Source organism: Coccinella septempunctata, chromosome 6, assembly GCF_907165205.1.
Source record: "Coccinella septempunctata chromosome 6, icCocSept1.1, whole genome shotgun sequence".
Taxonomy (NCBI): Eukaryota; Metazoa; Arthropoda; class Insecta; order Coleoptera; family Coccinellidae; genus Coccinella; species Coccinella septempunctata.
The window spans coordinates 3,930,288-3,955,867 of record NC_058194.1 but is presented as its reverse complement, the minus strand read 5'-3'; the positions used below and the strand labels follow the sequence as shown (position 1 = coordinate 3,955,867).

Below are 25,580 nucleotides of genomic sequence, written 5' to 3'. Positions count from 1 at the left end.
GGATCATCTTGAATCTCGGCATAATCCTCAACTGAACAACCGGGCCTTATAGTAATAGCAAGGTAGCATTCATTAACTCGGTATATTATTGGAATAATGCTAATTTTTTATAGCGGAGAATAGTGGTTTTTAGCCTCGGTATTCACGATATTCATTTTATTATGTTTTTTTTTAGGTGAATCGGTCCGAAATCTTGGATCCCCCGACCTGCTAGTTTCGTATACTTCTATGAGAATAGCATAATAACTCAAATTTCAACATTTTCACAGAAATTTTTGAATTTAAGCGAGAGACGCATTTCCTTCGGCGCAGTTGTTGTTTTGATAAAAAAGTAGTGGATTCTCGCAAAATCCGAAACTCTACATGAATAGGCCCAGTTGTTCAGTTCGGGATTAAAGTTTATCCTAGATTGATTTCCACATTTCAGTTCATTTCTGTCAGGTTAATCTAGGATCATCTCAAATCTCGGCCTAATCCTGAACTGAACAACCGGGCCTTATAGTAATACCAACGTAGAATTAATTAAGTTGGTATGTTATTGGAATAATATTAATTTTTTATAGCGGAGAATAGTGGTTTTTAGCCTCGGTATTCACGAAATTCATTTTATTATGTTATGTATTAGGTGAATCGGCCCGAAATCTTGGATCCCCCGACCTGCTAGTTTCGTACACTTCTATGACAATAGCATAATATTTCAAATTTCAACATTTTAACCGAAATTTTTGAATTTAAGGGAGAGACACATTGAAAAAATCGATAGCAAGTTACCGCCTAAACTACGAGCCTGCCGAAGTTTAAACTGGTACCAATCTACTCAGTGCTTCATAATATGTATAGTTTTATGACTCAGTGTTTTTTAGAACCTGTAAAAAAAATTAAAAACTTTAAACTAGTTATCGCCTACCAAAGGCTGTAGCTGGGAAGGGCTGTCGATTTGGAAAAAAATTTATAGGAACTACCTCCGCTTATTTTCATTGAGGAATCATCTCCCTTAGTCCTTCGTATTTGTTTACAGATATCCTGTATATATATATATATATATATTTTATCTATGTACTTATTTATTTTGGATTGTACAAGTTTGATCAATATGTGTTATTTTCGAAGACCAAAACAAAATTTTCAATTGCACCTGATTTGTTAGTTATAAGAATTTTTTTTGAATAATAAAACTGCATGCAAAAATACTTAAATTAACATTCGTCTTTCTCCTTTCATCATGCGTCCATCATAGTGTCCGCTGTTCATCATAGCTTTTGGGAATTTACCAATCAATCATCTGTATATCAATCATCTGTATCCGAGTATGTATCTATATTATTAACTTCATTTTATAGATTCATCATGTCTTGACAAAAATATGGTTGCAATTTCAAAATATGTTGACTCGAGGCCTTCAAAAGACTTCAATTTTGTTTATTTTTTCCCTTACATTCTGTATGATCTAATGATGCAAATCTGTTTTGGATAATTCTTCATAAAATCATACTTGTTTCGATATAATTGGTCATTTTCGTTGATACATCACTAAAAAATTTAAACCAGAGAGATGGTACAAGCTCTTTAAATTTTCGGGAAAATCCAATATTTAAACATAATCGATAATAAAAGAGATGTTTCTGAGCAAAAGATTCCTCAAAATCGTTGAGCAATCCGATTTACGAAAAATATATAGAGCGTTGGATTCGAAATAACACAACAATGTCCAACATTCGGTTTAGCCGACGTTGTTCATTTCTATGATATTGTAAAATTTGTAGCATTCTTTTCTCTTGATTCTGAAATGAAAATTTTCGGAATGGCTAATTGTCTTTGAATATTCATCATCATTTACATCTGAATATTCTTTTCCAAAAATTTTTTTTTCTCTGAGCAGCTCATTGTATTATATGCAATGTAACAATACTGATTATTCGTTATTCTAACCCCGGGTTTCATAAAGCTTGATCGCGGAATAAACTCTTGATTGACAAATAGACGTCAATTTGTTTTCAATCGATAATTCAGTAATGATCATTCAGAATATCATTCTCGCATCAAATTATGATTTTTAGACGTCCATTCAATTATTCTCAATTGCTTATTCTGCAATATATTCAGAAATAAAAAAGTTTCAGTGATGTCGTTTTACAAATCGAGTAACTGTCAAATCGTTGATCGGACAATTAAAGTTTTATGAAACCCGGTGTATTAGGTAGTATTATCTATATAGATCATTTCCATAGAGAGAAGCAATATTATTATGGACAAGACTCAAAGCGGTTTATTTTCAGATAGGTAATGAAATAGTTCGCCAAATTCAGAATTATAGTGTTAGCTTGAGATGAAAGAAGTTCAACAGATGCATAGATACACACGATGAAATATAAGCAGTCATAATCCCATTCGAGAGAGCCAAGATTGGTTTTCTTTCTCGTAATTATTTCCCCTACAGAAGAATGCGATAAAAAATCTTTGAGATATGCCGCCTGGATTGCAATAATTGAGGAGATAACGCGCTGCGCCTCTCTTCAGTTAATTCTTCCATATACTTATATTCCGCCTCTCTACATCTGCTTGGACAATACAGCGTTGCCATTTTCGGATGTGCTAACGAGCAAAGAGTCTTCCAGAGCAATTCTTCGATATACAGCTCAGCACATTAGCGCCAGTGATATACACTCGAACTAAAAGATTGTTCAGTACATAAACGGGGTGCGTTGTGACCTCAAAACGATTTTTTGATATGTTGGTCCCTGAAGCCTGCTGAATCTAACAAGCTAAAAAACAAGGTGACAGCTATATATATGAGGTGAGAGCGTTAAACGAGTTACAATTTTGGAGGTGGTGTTAACACTTTATAGCTATATATATTCAATTCTTCTTCAGGGCTTCTGGAAGTACAAAATACAGTTTTTTGTTATTCAAGAAAGTACAGTTTTTGACTGATTACTGATCCAAATTCAAAAAAACACATAAATTCGGATATAACATGTATCTAGATACTCTTTTAAAATTATTTTGAATTTCAAGTTAATCAGCAATTTTCTTCAATCTAATATTTTCTTTTGTTTTATCTGACATTAACTTTTTCATTTGTTCTCTTCCTCTGTGTTTTCTATTCATCGACCGGTCCATCATAGAATATTGAGTGTTCTTTCGATTTTTCCAATAGATATTCATAAATGGTACTAAGATTTTTCGTGTCAGATTTTTTGTTTATAGTATTTTCTTGTTTGTTTATTTCAATCATTTCCAAGATTAATCTTTTATGGTAATTTCTTTCAACTTGCAACACGTTTACGTGTTCATAATTCATCCTGTGATCCAAACTGAATGCATGTGTGGCCCGTGCACATCTTTCGTGATGTTTTCTGTTGTCTGACCTATGCAATGCTATCCTGCTCTTCAACCACTGTGAAGTTTGTCCTATATATCTCTCCCTTCACAATCCTCACATTTTATTTCCTATACCTACTGCATTACTTTTTAGTGTTTTCGGAATTGGATCTTTTAATTTTTTGTATAAATTCCTTACAGTTGCCGGATTCATTCATCATTGCTGTATCCCGTTACCGGGAATGAATCTACAAAAAGACCAAAACAGGGAACATAAAAAGAAAAAAAAAGGCGCGAACAGACTTACAATTTTTCAGGGCAAATTGCGATTGTGTGCCCTCCTGTGACTGTAGAGACCCAACCGTGACCTACAGATTATACCACATTCTGGGCATGGATAGTCACCAACCAGATCTGGCCGCCGCTGTATACTCCTCGAGTCTCCATTATAACTGTGTACCAAAATCCTCCACTGTGACCTATCTAACGCTAGTTGTTCCCAGTTATGATTGACATTAACTGATTTTAGGGATTGATGTAGTATATCCTTAAACCGCTTATACTGGCCTCCTGGTTTCCGGGTCCCTCAATGAATTTGCCATTTTGAGCTATTTTGGGGAGTCTTGTGTCTTGCATCCTCAGAATGTGGCCGCTCCATCTGAGTCGGGCTCTCGTTACCCGAGTGTCAACTGTTGTACAACTCGCGCGCTGCAAGACTTCTGCATTCGAAACTTTGTGGAACCATCTGATGTGCATTATCTCTCTAAGATGACGTTGTTGCGTTTGTTCAAGCTGTTTAATATGTCGCCTGTAGGGCGTCCAGCTTTCGCTTCCGTAAAGAAGCGTTAGGAGGCCCTCTGCCTTGTAAACAGCTGTCTTGGTCTTCAGATTGAGGTCGTGATTTCGAAACACTCTGTCCTTTAGCCTCCAGAATGCCCGTGATGCCGAATTGATACGGTTTTGTATTTCCGTGTCTAGGTTAGCCCTAGTATTTATGAAGCTTCCCAAGTATTTGAACTGCTTGACCTGTTCTAGAGTTTCATTCTCCAGGCTGATATCTGTTTGAAGGCTTTTTGGCGGACTAACCAGGATTTTGGTTTCGTCGATATTGTGTCTAAGGCCTAAAGCAGGGTTTCTTAACCAGTGGTCCATGGACCCCTTATGGGTCCATTTAACAAAAGTCGGGGGTCCATGACCATTCTGTCTCAACATTAAGTTTGAAACTGATGTATATTAACTATAATCGTAAATAATAAAATCTGGCAAAATCCAAATCTCGTTCTTTTTATTTTTTCAGAAAGGGTCCGTGAGCTCTGCGAAATATTGAAAGGGGTCCGTAGCTAGAAAAAGGTTAAGAAACCCTGGCCTAAAGCTTCGTATATATGTTTATAGGTGTCCAACATTATCTGTAGCTCCTCTGAGCTGCCAGCGATAAGTGAAAAGTCGTCTGCATATTGAAGTTCCGTGATAAACTTGATACGGGTTTTTGTTCTGAAGCGCTTCAGGTTAAACAGGCCTTCATCAAATCTGAATCTTATCCCAACACTTCTTACAGGCATACTCATGTCAGCAATTATCGAGACAGCTATGGCGAAAATATTGAACAGTAAAGGCGCTAACACGCAGCCTTGTTTTATTCCTGAGTTGGTTAAGAAATGATCGGTTGCAGAGCCATTATGCTGTATTCTAGCGGTGTTGTTGGTATGAAGGCTTTTACACACTGCTAAGAATTTTTCGGGTACTCCAAGACGTTCCATGATTTTCCATAGCGCTCTCCGATTCACCGAGTCTAAGGCCTTACTTAAATCGATGTAGGCTGTATAGATCCTTGATTGTTGTTCACGGGCCTTCTCTTGCAGCTGTCGCAGTGTAAAAATTGGGATTCAGGTAATAGCTTCTCTAAGAGTGGAACCAGACGATTAGCCATAATCTTCGAGAGAATTTTACCGGCCACGCTAAGCAACGATATGCCCCTGTAATTGTTGCAATTTGACGTATCTCCTTTGTTCTTATAGAAGTTGATAACTAAGGCGTATTTGAAGTCTTGTGGCCCAGCCCCCTGTTCCCAGATCTTGCGAAATAGTGTTAGGAGACTATTGACAATATCCTCATCAAGGGCTTTGAATATCTCCGCTGGAATGCCGTCTAGACCAGGTGACTTATCATTTCTCATATTTTTAATCGCACTTATGATTTCCGACATTGGGATGCCGTCTTCAAGCGATGTCATCGGACTTTACGCGAGGAGCTGGTCCAAAATGGACAAATCCGAATCGTTATTTTGATTCAAGACCTGTGAGTAATGCTCCTTCCATCTCTCGAGAATTTTTCTATCATCGGTTAAAATAGCTCCATGAGCATCTCTTATAGGAAAATTAGCTTTTCTGCTTGGACCATCAACAGTTTCAATAGCTTCGAAAAAACGCCTGTAGTCATGGTTATCGGCGTAAGCTTGTATTTCCTTAGCTTTTTCTTTCCACCAGCTGTCCTTGATTTTTCTTATTTCTTGACGGACCTCGCGTTTTATGTTCATAAAACTTTTTTGGGCTGCAACATCGCCAGAAAAAAGTATATGCTTGTTCTACCAAGCTACCTTCGTCCGAGAAGCGTGTCTCACTTAAGGCAACTATTGCAATGGATGTTCGTTGCATTTCCTTATCGATTAAGGCATTACGCCTTTCTGGTCGGTCGGCCTTGGGGTTGTCTAGCAAGGTTCTGACGTTTCATGCTGCAAAAGCTATGTGCTTTTCATTGGTTGTTGTACGATGATTCACTCGCTCAGACACCCTCCCCCGGAGATCCGAATGTGAGGGTGTTTTACCTCCGGATACAAATTTTGTCCTGTTCGACTGATCCATCTTTTTGTAGGAGCTGCGTTAGAATGTGTTTCTTTTCTATACCATTTCAACTTCATTATGTTATTATATCTTTGAGCTTTTGTATCTAAGAAGGGTACACTCTGTTCGCTGTCTTCCACTTCCATGGTAAATTTTAGACTTTCAGAGTGGGAATTGAAACAGTTTGAGGTGGTTTGTGTTTCATCTTTTGGTACAGCCAAAATTATGTCATCTACAAACTTTTTAAGAATTGGAATAATGAATGGTAATTTGCTCACACATAGTTTCACTACATGGTCCATGACATATTGTGCTAGCCCTGGACTCAGTTTGGAATCCATTGCACATCCGAATATTTGCAGGTTATACTCTCCCTGGAAAACGCAGTAGTTATTCTCCAACAAGAACAGGATTATTTCCATAAACAGCACTTTATCAATTTTGTTGTGTTCTTATATTACATCCCATTTTAGTTCTATCGCTTCAATAATGATTTTCTCGTCTAAATTTCCAAACAAATTGACAACATCAAGAGAAATCAACGTGCAATCTGAAATTATTTATCGTTGTTGCAAAGTGGAAACTATCCTTGACGTAGTATTCGTTTTCTTCATCATATGCAGCTTTTAGAATATCCGCAACAAATTTGGATAAGGTGTTCATGGGACTGTTGAGACTAGATATTATAGGTCTCATGGGGTATCCATCTTTGTGGACTTTAGGATTTCCGTATTATTTTGGGGACACTGAATTATATATTTTCTTTTCTTCTTTCTTTTGTTATATATTTCAGTTTTTCAAGTCCGTCTATATATTTGTTGCACTTTGTCTGTATTGATTGCGTGGGATCTCTAGATAATTTTTTGAAGTCTTTCGAATCCAGGATAGCTTTCATCTTTTCATTATAACTTTTTTCTTCCATTACAACTGTCACTGCACCCTTATCACTGTTTAATATGATTAGATCCCTGTTTTCTTTTAGAAATTTTCTGCTGTCTCTGTACCATTCTTGAATAGATGTGTTACCAGTAGTTGATTTGTGAATATAGTTTGTAATTGCATTTGTTACCCTTGCTCTCTGTATATCTCTTCGTTCTTCTGGTATCTCTTCTAGAATGTATTCTGTATCTGCTATTAGACGATCAATATTGACATCTTCTTTAGTTGTTGGAATACAGAATTTGGATCCTAGAGATAAAAGATTCTTAACTGTACTCTTTGTTCGATAGATTTGTCAACCATTAATCTTGTATTTTTATGTTTGAGACACTGTCGCTTTCGAAGTTATTGATTTTTCTTATTCGTGAATCCAATTACCGTTGAGTGCGCTGCGAAATGAAAACAAACTTTGACGTTTGTCAGTACTCTTTTCGAGATTTGTACGGCCTAACAGAGTTTTTCTAGTAAATCAAGATATTTATCGGAATTATCGGAAGTGAATTGATTGATTTAGTTTCGTAAGGAAAGATCAACATTCTTTAGAAATACTTCATTTGAAATGGATGAATTGTGGAATAAAATCGAGCGATGATATTGGTGATCCACTGTACCTAGACACAAAATCCTATTATTTCACATATTCTTTCTTGAATTAAACCTAGCTAATAATGTTGAGGTAGCATATACTGAGATTGTGAAGTATTTCAATTCCATGTTATGATATAGGTATTCCTCATACTGAAATCTCAAGAAACATAAAAATATGGTTCAGCTCATGGAACAAGTTATACAGATGAGAAAAAGCATTCATTTGAAAGTATGAAAATTATGAAATTGTATTTCTAAATCGTCAATTAAATTTAGCAGAAATGTCTCGCAAAGAAATATCGTTTAACCTAACTCCTGCCAGTTGAAAGCACTAGTATAAATACCTTTTCCAATATTTTTTCGGAATCAATATGTCTATTCAGAAACCCAGACAATAATCCCAATATAACTTCTCTAAATAATAATTATAATACTTTGTTGGACAACATGAGATGAGAAAAAACATCAGGAACAAAACTTGTTTTGACTTTGCAGTACTGACAAAGTAGTTTCGTAATTCAGTCGGCAGAGGGCGTCTACATTTTTGGATTCGCCAATAATTGCTTCTTTAATCTTATGAAACTCTCTTTTAAATGTAATTCCCAGTCTATGTTGATATTGTATAAGTATATTCTCGGTAAATGCCGTAATTTATTTTTGATTTCGTAGTTTGCTGATTGAAATTTGTTTATTTTGTGGTTTATCTGACATAGTTCTAGGTTAAGAATTTTTCTCTTTGTTGTATCATTGAATTCTCGTAATTTTCTTTTTATTTGTGGACTATCATATTCAAATAGTATCATTATGCTCTTCATATTAGATGATATATGTTTAGGTGTGAGACACCCAATGGAATGTTGAAGAAATTGTTGTTCTCCAGCCAGGAAACAGAAAATCAAATTGAAATAAATACGAACACATCAAATCGTATAGATTATGCTTCATATCCCAACATAAATGGATTGATGAATAAACTAAAAAACATATTCAGACATGAAAATGTTGAAATTGCTGTATATAATCCGGTAACTGTAAGTAATTTATATAAAAAATTAAAAGATCCAATTCCGAAAACACTAAAAAGTAATGTAGTAGGTATAGGAAATAAAATGTGAGGATTGTGAAGGGAGAGATATATAGGACAAACTTCACAGTGGTTGAAGAGCAGGATAGCATTGCATAGGTCAGACACCAGAAAACATCACGAAAGATGTGCTCTGGCCACACATGCATTCAGTTTGGATCACAGTATAAATTATGAAGACGTAAACGTGTTGCAAGTTGAAAGAAATTACCATAAAAGATCAATCTTGGGTATGATTGAAATAAACAAATCAGAAAATGCTATAAACAAAAAAACTGACACGAAAAATCTTAGTACCCAACATCCATCAGAATAAAATACCCATCACATTGAGAGAGCATATTTATTCAACAAGAGCAAAACGAGATAATTACGAAAGAATTAGAGCAAAACAAAGAATAGGACAAAGATGTTGCACTTATTTGGCTTCAAGATTGTACTCCAGTGTACCACTAGAAATAAGAGAGACTAGAAATGCAAAGAAGTTTAAAAAAGAAATCAATAAATGGCTAATTGAAGGAGATCGATCTTTGATATACAAGCTAATAAATTCCACATATTAAATGGAATTAATGAAACTAGGATTCTGAACGTTTCAAAAATGTTGAAAGACTTCCAGATCACGAGAGATACCAACAAGGACTGTCCATACGGGTACGGGCCACCATTCACTGTTGAATTCAAATTAACAGTGCTGTGCCTAAGGTGGCGTAAGGACACAGTAACAAAGCCTACACAGAACACAACTGATTCTCCGAACTCGCACAAGCTTTACGGAGCTTCTGAGGGGTACTTCGGTACTTATGGAGAATCAGGATAATACGAATATGAATTTTGTGGTTGTTATGGTAATTTATGAACTTGTTTGATGCTGTATTTTTCCTATACTAATTCAAATTTATAGTGTTTGGTATGTCGATGCACTTTGGTGTCAACAAACGGGACTCCTTGTTCGTTATCTTCCATCTCAATAGTGAATTGTAGAACTGAACAGTAGGAATTGAAGCATCGCAATGTGTGTTCAATTTTATCCTCTGGCAATGCCACGATATCATCCACGAATTTTTTTATGCATGGTACTTTGAAATTTAATTTTTTTATTCATTCATCAAGTAACTCATCCATTACATATAATGAAAGGATTGGACTTAGTTCTGACCCCATGGCACAGCCAAATATCTGTTGGTAAAATTGTCCACGAAATGTGCAATACTTGTTTTCAAGAATAAACAGCGTAATCTCCAGAAAAGTCTTTTTATCGATATTAGTATGATTTTTAATTATATCCCACTTTTTGTCCAAAATTCTCATAATGTTATTCTTCTCTAAGTTCCCAAATAGGTTTACTACATCAAGTGATGCTATCTTGTGATTATTAGGTAGCCGGAAGCCATTAATTTGAGTTGAAAAATCGAATGTATCTTTTATGTAGTAGTTATTACTTGTACTGTGTGCTGATTTCAGAATATCTGCTAAAAATTTCGACAGTTTGGACATTGGGCGATTTACCCTCGATATAATGGGTCTTAATGGGTTTTCTGGTTTGTGTAACTTCGGGTTTCCGTAAATTCTCGGGCATGTTGAGTTGTATGTTTTCATTTCCTTGGCTTGTTTTTCACTGATGTATCTTTTATTGCCTAATTTAGATATTAACGTATTGTATTTATTCTGTATAGTCTGGGTTGGATCCCTGGGCTTCTTGAAATCTTTTGAATCTAAAGCCCGTTTGCAACAGCCGAGAATTCTCCAGAAAATTTACTCGAGATTTCATGCGCCGTGAATTTTTTACCGTTGCATACGCAATTTCGATAGAATTCTGTGTTCAGATACATACAAAATAATCTCTGCCGTTTTCTTGCGAGAGTTTTCTAGATAATTCTCCAGAGGATTTTCGGCGGTTGCAAACGTGCTTAATACTATTAGGTCATCGTTTTCTTTCAGGAACTTTCTTGTGTCATTATACCATTTTTGTATAAAAGAATTATTGTTGTTATTACCGTGAGTGAAATTAGTAATTGTGTTTGACGCCTGTGCTCTGAGTATATCTCTTCTGTCCTCAGGTATTCCTAATAAAACGTATTCTACGTCAGCTATAAGGTTATTTACTTTAATATTTTTTTTAGTGGTCGGTACACTGAACTTTGAGCCCAGTGATGAGAGGTTTTGACTGTTTATGGAAGGGTTTTATTTGATAGGTTTTTTAGCCATTTTTCTTGAACTTACATCTGATTTGGTTTTTTCCTGCACAGATCTTCAATTTTCTTCAAATTTTTTCGTTTGACCCCGTGAAAGCACCTATTGTAAGCAATATGCAATATTTGCAAACGCAAAATATACGGTTGTGACAAGAGACATATTATCGGGCGGTAATTTTTAGGCTCGGAGGTTACGTCTCCTTTTGGAATCATTATGGTGATGCCTTGTGTGAGGAATTCCGGGATCACCTCAGGTCGCGTAATACTCTCTGAAAAAGGGTTGCCAGAGCTTGATGGGTGCTCGAAAAATGTTTCCACCAATAATTTTGTATTTTGTCTGGTCCCGGTGCAGCCCAGTTGTTCGTTTTTTCAAGAACATACATTATATCAGCGCAAGTGATTTCTATGTTCTTTATACTGTATCTCCAACTTTCAGTCTCGGCTTCCTTTATCCAGCCTGTTTTCTCATTTTGTTGCTTTTCTTTATCCCACATTGCCTGCCAGTACTTATACATTTCCTCTCTCCTTGGAGGTTCTCCTTTCACTGTTAGATCGTTTTCCAAACTCCTGGAAAACTACAACAGTTGATTATTCTGGTATCTTTGACCCTTTCATTATACCGTCTCATTCGATTACCTAGAGTTTTTACTTTCTGTTTCAGGTTCTCACACAGTGTTTTCAATTTCTCCCTGCAGTCAGGTGCCAGTGCTGGGATATGGTGTTCAAAGCATATTTTCCGAACTGCCTTATGGACCTTCTTTGATACGGACTCATTATTCAGGTAAGTAGATATGTAATCTTATTTATATTTCCTTCTAGGCGAGTTCGATATACGTTTTCTTATCATTGTGTCTACCATGCCATTAAAAATTCAGAAAGTTCAAAACGAAACAATGAGAAAAGCTCTGACGTGAACAGTGGACTAAGAATCTTCTCGAAATAACTTTAGGAGGCACTTTCCTCCTGGCCAAAGTTGCCTGGCCCCAAAAAATTATTTTCTCTTCATTTACTAAATTAGAAATCACAATAAGTTGAAAACTAGTACGTCGCTCTGAAATAAGATGAAAATTTTCTAGCAATATTTAAGATCAATCTGGCGAAAAGTGTCTTACATTATTGAGGTCTGTGCTGTCTAAATTTCACAGTTTCACAATCATCTGTAAATTTTAAATTCATCAAGCCTATGGAGAAGCAATTAAAAAATTGCTTCACTCTACAAGTTTATTTTCAGTCAATCTGATTGATATGACTGATATGACAAAATCATAAGAAATATTTATGTTCGAAAAACCATAAAATAACTAATTCAAATGTGAGGAGTTCATAGGTGAGGTGGACCAAGTCCATATAGCCTAGTTCCAAAATAAATGACGCAAAAGTTATTCATTAGCAATTAATTCAAATGTAACTTATTAAAATTACGAAAAGAAATGGGAATGTTAACATCTATGAGTAAAAAAATTCGAAAATTTTGGCAGAGGTAAATTGAGTATTTTCAATTAGATGATGTAGGCAAGTGGGGAGTCATTTGGATAGAAAATTTGCAGTGGATTGGAGAAAATGAAAGTCGTATAAGTGCATCAGTGGTACTATTTATGTCTTTCCATGTTTTCTCTGTGAATATGAGTGCATATTCACTTATACAGTATGCAAATGAAAGGAATAAATTCGTTATTTCGTAAGCCGGAGACTTTAAGGAAAAATCCCGAAACCCGTCGATTTTTTTTTAAACGGGCTATTTTATTTTTGACGTCATCTATATGAGCGTGATGACGTCATCGCTAAAACTTTTAAATGGAAATGTGGGTGTTGTTGCATTTTTTGTAAGGTCTTTTAAATACCTATTCAGTTATATCAATTTATACAGTAATTGATTTGCGTATTGTCACTAATATTATTGATGGAATTTCAACAGATTTCTTAATAAAATATGAAATATTAATGGAAACAACAATTCCGAAGGAATTGTCGTTCCAATAATGTGAGCTAGTCATGAATTATCATTAGAAGTCCCAGAGAAGTCGAAAAATTCAAGTGCAACTGTAGACCGGTTTCGGGATCATTTTCCCTCGTCAGTACAGTATAGTACTCATAGAGAGAGAAGGAAAAGAGTGCCGACTCAGTGGTAAAATAAATTACGTGTGATTGAAGCGCCCTTATCGGCAGAAGACGCGAACTAACATGTTACGAAAATTGGCACCAGGTGGTGCATTGATCGTTTTGAATTTGCGTTTTGGCGCCACAAATCATACAATCAAACAATTTGAATTAATACTTCGCTGAAAATTGACAATAAACTGGAAGTTACAGTTTATTATCAATCTTCAGTGAGGTTTCCTTCTTGTAATACTTGTTTTCAGAAATGATACTCGACAAATATTAAAATACTTTTTATTAAACATTAACCGACCATTTCTCAACCAACTCTGGAATAAAACAAGGCTGCGTATTAGCGCCTTTACTGTTCAATATTTTCGCCATAGCTGTATCGATAATTGCTGACATGAGCATGCCCGTAAGAGGTGTTGGGATAAGATTCAGATTTGATGGAGGCCTGTTTAACCTGAAGCGCCTCAGAGCAAAAACCCGTACCAAGTTTATCACGGAACTTCAATATGCAGACGACTGTTCACTCATCGCTAGCAGCTCAGAGGATCTACAGATAATGATGGACACCTATAAACATATATACGAAGCTTTAGGCCTTAGACTCAATATTGACAAGACCAAAATCCTGGTAAGTCCGCCAGAAAGCCTTCAAACAGATATCAGCCTGGACAATGAAACTCTAGAACAGGTCGAGCAGTTCAAATACTTGGGAAGCTTCATAAATACTAGGGCTAACCTTGACACGGAAATACACAACCGTATCAATTCGGCATCACGGGCATTCTGGAAGCTGAAGGACAGAGTGTTCCAAAATCACGACCTCAATCTGAAGACCAAGACAGCTGTTTACAGAGCAGTGGTCCTCCCAACGCTTCTTTACGGAAGCGAAAGCTGGACTCCCTACAGGCGACATATTAAACAGCTTGAACAGACGCAGCAACGTCATCTAAGACAGATAATGCACATCAGATGGTTCCACAAAGTTTCGAATGCAGAAGTCTTGCAGCGCGCGAGTTGTACAACAATTGAGACTCAAGTAACGAGGGCCCGACTCAGATGGAGCGGCCACATTCTGAGGATGCAAGACACAAGACTCCCCAAAATAGCTCTATACGGCGAACTCACTGAGGGAGCCCGGAAACCAGGAGGCCAGTATAAGCGGTTTAAGGATACACTACATCAATCCCTAAAATCAGTTAATGCTAATCATAACTGGGAACAACTAGCGTTAGACAAGTCACAGTGGAGGTCTTTGGTCCACAGTTATAATGGAGAATCGAGAAGGATACAGCGGCGGCCAGATCTGGTTGGAGACTATCCATGCCCTGAGTGTGGAAGGATCTGCAGGTCACGGTTGGGTCTCTTTAGTCACAGGAGGGCACACAGTCGCAACTAGCACTAAGAAGTTACAAGTCTGTTCGAATTTTTTTTTTTTCCTTCTTCTTTTTGTAGATTTATTCCCGGTAACGGGATACAGCAATAATGATGATATTAATTAATACATATTGATTTTTTTCAAACAAAAAGTAATGAAATAATTTAGTAATGTCAGATCAAATATTGTTTTGTATAACCAAATTATTTAAGAAAAGAACATCCAGTGTGAATACTACACATAATTAATTGTATTCTTCGATTCATTGGCAGAACTTCAGCATAAGCCATCTGATTCACGTAATCTGGAACAGAGTGAAAAATCGGAATCGATACTGAATAGATTTTTATTGAAAGAAATATGTAAGTAAGGTTTTAAAACTTGAACAATTTCAAGGGAAAATATATAGTTCTGTAAGTTTCACACCTAAATTTGCCGTGAGCATAAATATGTATGCAGAACTGAAAAAAAATTAAAATTGTAAAAAAATTAAGATAAGTTCTGAGTAAAATAAAGATGTTCTAATGACTTATAAATAAATTAAAATAAATGCATTCAACAAAAATATTCTTAAGTAACTGAAAATCACATTTCTATCACATTTAAAGTTAAAGGTTTGTAATTAAATATATATTCAACTATAAATAAAAAAAAACTCTGATAAAACAGCAACTCCTGAAAACAAATAAAACTATCACAGACGAAAAAATAAGATAAATCTATATATGTATGAAGAAATTTCTTTGGAACTGACTCCACCGTTACATATTTTTTTCGCAAATTTTTTTTGACACCATTGAAATACTTATTACAAATTAGGTCCAAAATTATTTTGTTCAACATATTTTGCACATTTTCATAATGTTCAAAACATGTGAAAAATGAAAATGAAACAATTTCTGTCACGAACCGAAGAATTTCCTCATATATATTGAACAAATGACCATGACTTTCTAAAATTGCAACGATTACATCATGCATATGAGCAACGTATATACACAATTGCTCAGAAACATAATGTAAACACCTCTTGTCATCACCGTATTCCTTAAACATTGTAAATGTATGAAACTCTAAAACTTGAGTAATTAAAAGACATTCTTTGCATTGATGACACAATATACCAAAAATTTTTTTAATAAAATACCCACTTACATAAACAAGAGCTTGGTCATCAATTTCAGCAATATTGTTGGGAGGCTTTATAATTTGAAATTTTGAAAGGTCAACTGAATTGGTGGGATAATTTTGATTTTTGTCAAATTTAAAATCCAAAAAATTTTTCAAATCTTCAAGAATGTCTATGCCATCGTCTTCACAATTTTTTCCACGGCTCCTAGGTGTAACAAGGCGATTCAAAATGCAGGTCTTAAGTGCTGATATAAATTGATATGGAGCGGGATTAGTATTCGCACGGCCATGTTGCCTAATCAGACTGAAGAGATTCTCAACAGGATCTTGGTTCAGCGTTCTTGTACGCAGGTATTTGAAACCAGCTTTACGACATTCATCCCACACCATAATTATACCTTCAAGTGTGGTAATCCAACCTTCCTTACATCTGGGAGCCTTTGATTCTAATCCCGTTTCAGGGTGCAAAAACTGCCATTTTTTGATCCTCTGTAAAATGGCATACCAAAATTGGACATGTCTACGTTTTCTACTAACACATCGCCTTAACTCCTTACCCCCAAATCGAGAGTTACACCAGAATTCAAAGAGTCGAAGAGTTGATCAATATCGCCTATGAATTCTGCTGTATGAACTGCCGAAGAAGGGAAATCAGGATTGGTTGACATCATCTCCAATGCTGCCGCAACTGTGTGGCTCATAGTTTTAGCAGCCACAGAGACTTTCATTTTTAAATGCGAGTGTTGCATAGTCAAATAATCTAAATCAATTTTAGGCATGGTTCGAAATCTTCTACTATTGTCTAATTTGTGACCTTGAATAATATGCTCCCATTTGGCAATTTTGTTGTCCTCAAATTTGATATTGTAAGACTTTAAGGCATTACGTGTGTTTTTCAATAAATGTGGAGGATCATGTAACACAACAACTTTTTGATCATTTACAATGAAGTAAGGTCCTGGTTGATTAGTATGGCATTCATCGATCAACTGTTTAATGGCAGCTGCGTTGGTAGTGCCTTGATCACAAACTGTACAAATCACCCGAAGACCAATTTCCTGCAGAGCAACTATGACTTCTTCAATAAGAATTTTGAGATGAGTTGTCTTTATCTGATCTTCAGTAAAATAGTAGGCTATTGGCTGTTTCCAAGACTTATGAACTCCGGAAATCATGAAAACTAAAAGATGATTTGCGATTTCTTCGAATCGTCCAAGATTTGAACCTAAATCTACATGTCCTACTACTTTACTTAAGGCATGGTCATAATGTAAGTCGTGAGATAAAGACATTTCATCGAACATTAAACAACAAAATTTATCGAGGGTTTTTAATTTTGAAAATTTGACAGCTAATTTCTCAAAAATTTGTTTATTGATGCCAGTATCGAAAGAAAAGGAAGTTAAAACGGTATTCAACGTTGATCTTCTTGGCAATCGTAAAAATCTGGACAAAAATCTGTATGAACGCGGACCTCGTTTATATAAAACTAATGCAAAAACTTTGTCTTCGGATGTCCAACGCTCTCCATGTTTTTTTTTAAAATGCCTGACCTTTTTTTCACAAAAGAGGGAACAGTCAGTGTACTGGGTGAATTTGAGTTTATGTCTGATGAACTAGTACTTGGCAAACTATTGTTATTTAAATTTGGAAAATCTGATCTTCTCCAAGCACTAGATGATTTTGAACCTCCAACTTCAAAATCATTATTATTATTATTGTTGATAATTAAATTATCCTGATCAGAATGCAGTGAAAGATTTGGAAAATCTGGTAGAGCTAAAGGTAGAAGTCTAGATTTAAATATATTGTGAAAATTTTTTACACTGAAATGTTCCTCACATATTCTATTGTTCTTATTAAAAATACAATTAGAATGAACTGATTTGATTGCATTCTCCCATTCTGAAATTCTACTTGGAGGAGATCGAAAAAAGTGCTTGTTAGTTTTAGACCCCAAGTAATTTTTGTTAGCACAATTTGGGTTGCAACATGAAAATTGAAATTTTAATGATGCCATACTATTCGATTATGACAATAGGTTTACAGAATTAATACTTACCTTAAACTATACTTACCTTTCACTGACTGAAGTTGTATCTTGTATAAAGCCCTTATCCACTTCTAGACTCCACGATTGCACTAAAAAATTCATATTTGAATTAAAATGTTACAAAGAATGTGTGCCTCAACCCAAATAAAGATGTTTGCCTTTATAATCCAATAATAAATGAATAAAACTTGTTGATATAACTGATGCAGAAATTATGTATTCACTGCAGAAAACAAATCCACGTAGATGCATTTAAAACACAACAAGTGTTGAATTTATTGAAAAACATTACAAAACTATGACGACAACATGACTTACCACTGCTGAAAATACAACAAAAAGCACGTAAAAACTTAGGTTATGTTATGTTATGCCGAGAAGAAAACATATTTCATCCTTTTCTACTATATAGCTATTTCAAACAAATAGTTTGCCCATCGAGGCGCCATCAGCAAAGTTTTAAACGATCAATGAGAGTTGTCTGTCTTTCCTTCCTTTGTCTATGATAGCACTGAATCTCCCGAGCGGAGGATGGTATTCTTATGCGATCTTGGGACGTCGCTTTGAGATATTCTCATCACGATACGCCACCTGTCACGCAAAGGCTGAACCTAACCTCACTTTCTCTGCAGACTCCTACAACAGTTCATGGCTCCTAAGTTCAACTACTTCCCGCAGTCATCGAATGTGCAAACATTCATCAAGGACCACGGGTGAATTGAGGGGGTTCGCTCACTATGACCGTACTCTGGTCCGGAGAATACAATACAGAAAGAAAGAGTACTTTAATACAGTACTCCAAGCGCCTAAGCGGGCGCAGCGAAGGAATTGACGTTCCAATAATGTGAGCTAGTCATGAATTATCATAGGAAGTCCCAGAGAAGTCGAAAAATTCAAGTGCAACTATAGACCGGTTTCGGGATCAGACAACTGGGCCTGAGAGTGCCTATTGTGTTCCTTCTTGAGAAACAACGAATAAAATTTGTGAACTCGGATTTTGCCTTTCTCTACCCAGATAACAAGGAACTTCAAGCCGTGTTCAACAAGGGTAGTAATTTGAAAAGATTTTTGACGTTATAAAATTTATTGTTCGATTGCTCTACTGAAGATTTTTAATGACTAACAAACGGTTTTAAATTTATCTTGGCAAACCACAGATGTTTTATGTTCGACATTGAATAAGAATAATTGTAAAAATGAATTTAATCATGTTTGCATTTTCAACAATTCTCATTCGAATATTTCAAGCCGTTTCAAAAATATTGAGGAATTCCTTATTTTTTGGAATTCATTCAAGGCCCTGTATCTTGGATAAGATGCATTCCAGGAAATGCCTAACTTACCTTTGCGACTTCAAATAACTTCGAGAAAAATATTCTCACTTTGTTCGTAATGTTTATGAAACACACTCTACAAGGTGTCCTGGCACTACGTGACAGGTGTGAATAAGGCATATATTTTTTTGGTGTAGCAGGGGGAAAATCTGCAAGATAGACGTACACACCCTCTCCTAAGGGGGAAGAGTGTGGGGATTCTCACTCTCTTGAGTTCGAGACCCGCTAAAAACCCTTAACTGCTTCTTCATAGGTTCCGGGCATTTTGCCTATTAACCAGTTGACTCTTATGGTTTCTGGACTCTCACACGATCATGGTCGTGTTGATAGTTGTATGCTGCCTATAGCCTTTATAGGTTAAGCTCTTCTTTGGTTACTTAAAATTTTCAACTGATCTCTCGACTAATCTTCGTAGTTCCTCATTTGGATGTTGTTTGGATGTTGTTTGGCTTTGTCGAATATGCTTTCCGCCTTTTTCTTCATAAATTCTGTAACTGGTTCCCATTCCAAGTCCTTGTAGATTTGTTTGTTCCTAGCAAACCAGGGTACATCCATCTCCATTCTAAGGAGTTTATTCTCAGTGGCCTGTAGTCTCTTGATGTGGGTCTTGGCTGCGAAGCCCCATGCCGCCGATCCATAAGTGAGTTGTGGTCGCGCGATAGTTGTTATCATCGTCAACTTGATGTTCTTTTTCATATGACTTCTTCTGCCTATGAGTGGATAAAGTCTCTGGGCATCGATGTCTGAATGCTATTCCTGTGTCATCTGCGTACAAGGTGAGCATATTTCTAGCATTCTTCGGGATATCATAAACGTATATTACGTAAAGCAGAGGGAGGCATATAAAGATTAGTCAGGAATGCGTTAAGTTTTTGTCCTACAACACCTCCTGCGAAGATATGTGCCTCCCCCATATTTCAGTTTTTTTTTTAGTATCTACGGAAATACTCCACTTATTCTAGTAATTTTTTGAATTTGACTCAATACAAACATCAGTTGTGATTTGTCTCAACACCTTCCACATAAGTCTTCAAGGACGGATGGACCACTTACGATCAGAAACTTTTTTTGGTTGATATCATCGAAATTCCTCCATTCATGTGTTATTATTAATTCTGCAAAAAAAGGTGAAACGGTGCAAATCATTATCGAGTTACAAGCGTATTTACGATTGATTATCCAAATATTTTTTTTTATGAATTTTGCAAGCTATATAATATATTGTTGCTATAGTTACCGATTTTTTTTTCTCTTTGCAATATCTCTTTGCCACTAAAGGGTGCTTCTCTTCGTTGTTGCACGGGTATTTTTTCATCTTGCAGAATTAATGATGAAATACATAAATGGATAGATTTCGCCGATATCTTCAACCAGAAAAAAGTTTTTAACTATTGAGTGCTAGGATCAGTCCGTTCCTGGCGGTCCAGAAGATTTATAGAGGAAGTGTTGCAAGCAAATCATTACTGATATTCGTATTGATTCAAATTCAAAAAATCACCAGAAAATCGGAGGAATCATACGGAAGTCATCACAAAAACACCCCATTCTGAAGGGCGTCGTAGGAAAGAAATTTATCCACTTATACATACCTGAGAAAGGATCACGTAGTGCCAGGACAGCCTGTATATGAAACTATGTTCGAAATCGATTATTGAGAGTGCAACGACCGTTGAAAATGGCCTATTGACGATCGTTTCTGCTTCAATTGTTTTCAAAGGAAAAACCAAATTGCCTTTAAATTTTGAGTATTATTTTATGTTAAAGAGACAAGACGGACTATCTGCATATGATAGATGAAGAGAAATATTGTTGTTGTACCACCAAAAGATTAGCCATATTCTAGTCCCCAAGTAAATACGGACTATACGTGTTCCACCGTTGGCTAGACGGCTAGATTACCCTTAAGCAATAATATTTTCAGATTTTCCTCAATGCAGAACCATTAAGGTCAATTGGTGCTTCATTTTCAAATTGTTTTTCAACATACAGGGTATAACGCCCAAAAAAAAAGTTCAACTATCTTAACTTTTGAAAGAACAAACAACAAAAAAAAAAGAAGGAAACGCTAGGAACTCGGTTTGCTTACAGTGGAGATGAGGTGAGTTCAGTTTGATGAAATAGGGCGCCAACGTATTTATTTTTCTAGCGATCCAACGAAAAAAAAAGAAATAGTTCGAAGGTGAACGGACTACTCTAAAATCATAAATTCACAAAAAAAAATAATGAATACTGCTTCAGCCAAATACGTAAACTCCGAAACAGATGAAATAGAACGTAAATGTCTATTAAAGAAAAGGTAAGCAAATCAAGTTGAGTATCTTATGAAAGAGAAATGTAAATGACGATCAAAAAAAAGGTAAGTAAACCAAGTCCAATATCTCATGAAAAATGTAATTTCAAAAATTATAGAAATAATAAAACGATATTCCGATGTAAGATTCTATTATCTATTCCCTACAATTATTGTTTTCTGAATGATTATGAACCTGATGTACAAACACTTTTCCCTATGCTTTATCGAGCGTAGTTCCCGAAATACCTTCGAACAAATTATGGTACACACTATATAACAATTAGGTAACAGTTCTATCAGAATTTCACTTCAGTTCATAAATTTATTAAAGATGGAAAATAATGTATTATGTACTTATGAATACTTATGTATTATATATTATTACGTATTATTTACTTACAAATACACATTATTAAATGTACTTGCCTTTTGAAAATGCTTATAGATGGAATAAACTGTGAAACAGTAAACAGTCTATGTATGGAATAAAATGAAATCTGAAATTTCCTGAATGAATGTGAGGACAAATATCTAAACTTCCTATTATTATTTCAAGAAGTGACCATAATTAATTGACTGGATCAAATTAATATGAGAAAGACGTAAATTCAGATGTCACATGAACAATATGTAAACTTTTCACAAATGGCTTCCTTGACGTCAATGTCAGAAAAATTCTCTGTACATACCAGGATTTTTCAATCGAATGATGAGATTACCAATTTAAAGATCTCAACCAATCCACAACGTCGAAAATCCTCCTCAAGTTGTTTTCCTCCTTTTTTCTTTCAGATTGAAACTACGATATTTCTGATGTTCCGTTCAAACGGGAAAACAAAAACTCTTATACTCGTAGAAGGAAATTAGAGGATGAAAATATACGTAGACAGGAAAATAAAAAGGCCCTAAAATACAAATCAAACAGAACAATAAGGGTCTAGATTATATGTATGGAAAAACGAACTCACTTAAGTTGTTAGGCGGCCTTTAAAATTGAATGCTCCTCGTCGTAGCAGAAGTACGTGTTTAATCCCCACAAGGGTAATATTGCTATTCCAACAAACAAACCAGCAATATTGAAACAGAAGAAGATCTCACTTTATCCCAAAACTTGGATTTTCACAAGAAAATTCAGTGAAGAACCTCTAATTACCCACAAGCTAGCTATTCGAAGTAACAATCGATGATTTTCTCTCAAAGACACGCCGTGAATGAATATTTCAGAACGGGTCCGAACACATGTTGGATGTTTGATAAAAACCTAATTAGGCAGATGAAAATATTGAGCAAATATGGCTTATAGGCAGCTCATGAAACACAGTGAAAATTTTTGGAGTTGCTGAAATATTCAAGGGGAAATTCGACACGTTATAAGGGCTTCTCAGCAAGTAGTACGAACCAAATGGAACATGGAACACCCTGTATTTCACTACAGATTTAGAAAGCATGGTTTAAATAGGACTGATTTCATTAGATATCTCATATGCTTAAAATTTGCCATTTCTGAGATATTTCGCTTTTTCGTGAAGTTGAGGGTCTCGGTAAAAACTCTATAAGTCGGAATGGTGAAATAAGATTCTGGATATGAACACTAGAAAACTGGAAATAGACACTGCATTCATCATAACCATTCAAAATTCTACAGGGTGTTCGAAATGAAATATTGACGATATTTTCAAATTATAATTTTGGGTTCATTTCAAATGGCTCACTCCTTTTTTATGTTTGCATTCGGAAGCAAATTCTTCGAAGCTATTGAATTGACGGAAAATGACGGAAAACAGAAGAGATATTTCGATAAATGAACAAGAAAACCACGAAGGAGATACCATTAGATACTGCTCAATACCAAACATTGGGACTGAACAGAAAAAAAAAGAAAAAAATTTTTTTTGAAATTATTTGAGGCGTTTTTTTTTTCAAATGTACGTTGTTTTCAACTTTTAAATAACTTTTTCGTATCATGGGTTGCCTATTGCGCCAATTCATTGTTCAAACTTGGATTCAACACACATGTGCTCCATGTATGTTTCATCTTTGCCTCGATTTTCAGTCTTCAAATTGATTCGGTATAAAATCATAGCTGTTTCATTGCGTCATAATTTCTATTGAAAAGTGAACTTTCTTGACAGTAATTCTTCGAAATTCCTCAAATAGGTTTCAAGAGGTAGACTTGGTCATTCTCAGATAATATTTGTCATTTAATATTAATAATTAATTAATTGCAACTTTTATATATCTAACTATTAATTCTCAGTGGAATATAAACGACGCCTCATCTGACTCTTCTATCAGCTCACCTATCCCCTGAACCCTGTCTCAGTACAGGACACTAACGACAAAAATAAAAAAACTTCAACAATAGATATAACATCAGAGTAATCACGAGAAACCAAAAACTGAAAATTCTTATCTCAGTAATATCTATTATCTCTGAAGATAGAACTTTTGTACAATAGCCCAGTAGAAGAATGAAGAAGAGCAGTGTTTTCTGAACACCCCTGATGTGGCGTTTTTGATTAAATATTCTTGAGGTGTAAGAAAACTATAGCAAATAAGCGCACCTCTTTTGATAGCTACCGGAGAGAGAATGGACCCTTTTCGCATAGGCATTCGAAATAGACGAAACTATCATAGTGTTTGGCAATAAATTAAGGATAAACTCAACTGAGCTAAGAAACGTCCTTACCTTTAGCTCTATCAACTCCTTCGTCGCTGGGAAATCTTTGTCGATGGCGTGGAGGGCCCTCCGAATATGGAAGACTCAAAATGGCGTTGCATTGTATTCTTCAAGAAGGCACCGGACGTTCAAAGTCACAATTCAGAATCAGCGATTTTCTAACTAACAAAAATAATCGAAAATTATGGTGTGGTAAACAATAGATATCTCTCCTGCAGAGAGATTCCAGGTATGGAACATATGTGGTTGGGCGTTTCTTTTCATTGCCCACTTCTTCATTCAATAATGAAAATGGAAAATTAAAAAAAATGTTATAATTTCTCCTCAATAAACAAAATATTTTATGAATTTCGAACATATAAACCCCCCCCCGAAGGCACGCTAGGGCGTGTCTACAATGAAAAAGCAGTAAAATAAACAAAAATAAATGTACCTAGCTGAAAACAATCGAAAAAAAAAAATTATCAATTCCAAAAAAAATATCACCACTTATGTTCTCAAGCTAGTCCAATGGTAGGGGACATAATTTATTGAGAGGTCTTTTGAAGACACCTGTTTTTTCCTTTACCGTTGAACATGTGCAACCTTATCATAACCAGGGTGAACCTCTACAATGCGACCCATTTGCCATTGCAAGAGAGGGTGGTTGTCGTTCTTGAAGAGCACTAAAATACCAATCGTAGGATTGGCAGACGAAATAATCCACTTATTACGCTGTTGCAGTGTATGTAATTATTCAAATTTCCATCTGCGCCAAAAATCCTGTTGAAGGCGCTGAACTAATTGCCATCGGGAAAGTCGTTATAACGAAATGTCAATTAGATCGAAATCTGGAACCACGTTGAGTGGATCGAGCATCAAAAAATGACCTGGTGTCAGTGCAGTTAGATCATTGGCGTCAAAACTTAGTGGAGTTAAGGGGCGTGAATTTAAAAGGGCTTCAATTTGCGTCAATACGGTAGTGAACTCCTCATAAGTGAGGCAAGTGAAGGTTATTTCGACTTATAAATCACCGGATAAGGACATGCTGGAAGAGGATCTAAAAATGCTACTAGTAGGAAGACACCCGAAAATCATAATTGGTGATCTTAACTGCAAATCGCAGGAATGGAACAGTAGGGTGGAAAATACCAATGGGAGAAGACTGAAGATTTATGCTGAAAAACTTAATGCAGTTGTGATAGGACCTGATATACCGACCTACATACCAAGAGTAAATGGACTACCCGATGTACTGGACATTGTCGTAATGAAAGACATCACTGAAGAAATCAGCATTGATACAATAGAAGACGGAACTTCAGACCACAATCCCATAGAATTCATAGTGGGACATGGCCCAAGAAACGAAGAAGAGACACAAACCAAGGATCGCACAGACTGGGAGAAATATAAGAATTTACTTCAGGAGAAAATCACGGAAATTCCCCAAATAAACACCCGGGATGAATTAGATGAAGCAGTTGAAAAATTGGAAAATCAAATAAAAGAAGCCTATGAAGAAAGCACCAAGAGAATAAGGAAACCAATTCCGAAACATTCACATGGAGATACGCCAAGGGATATAAAGGAACTTATAAAAAAGAACAGAAGACTCAGGAAAATCTACAGAACAACAAAAAGAGAAGAAGACAAGAAGAA

The 25,580-nt window shown here is 35.7% G+C and overlaps 1 protein-coding gene across 2 annotated transcripts in view; it reads left to right on the top strand.

Annotated features, from left to right (window-relative positions):
• Positions 1-11,625: 11,625 nt before the first annotated feature.
• LOC123316059 (probable G-protein coupled receptor No18) overlaps positions 11,626-25,580 on the top strand; it is a 262,468-nt gene continuing 248,513 nt past the window's right edge. For both annotated transcript variants that reach the window (XM_044901979.1, XM_044901978.1), the window contains exon 1: positions 11,626-11,745. The gene's annotated coding sequence lies outside the window, so the exon portion shown is untranslated. The remainder of the gene's footprint in view (positions 11,746-25,580) is intronic.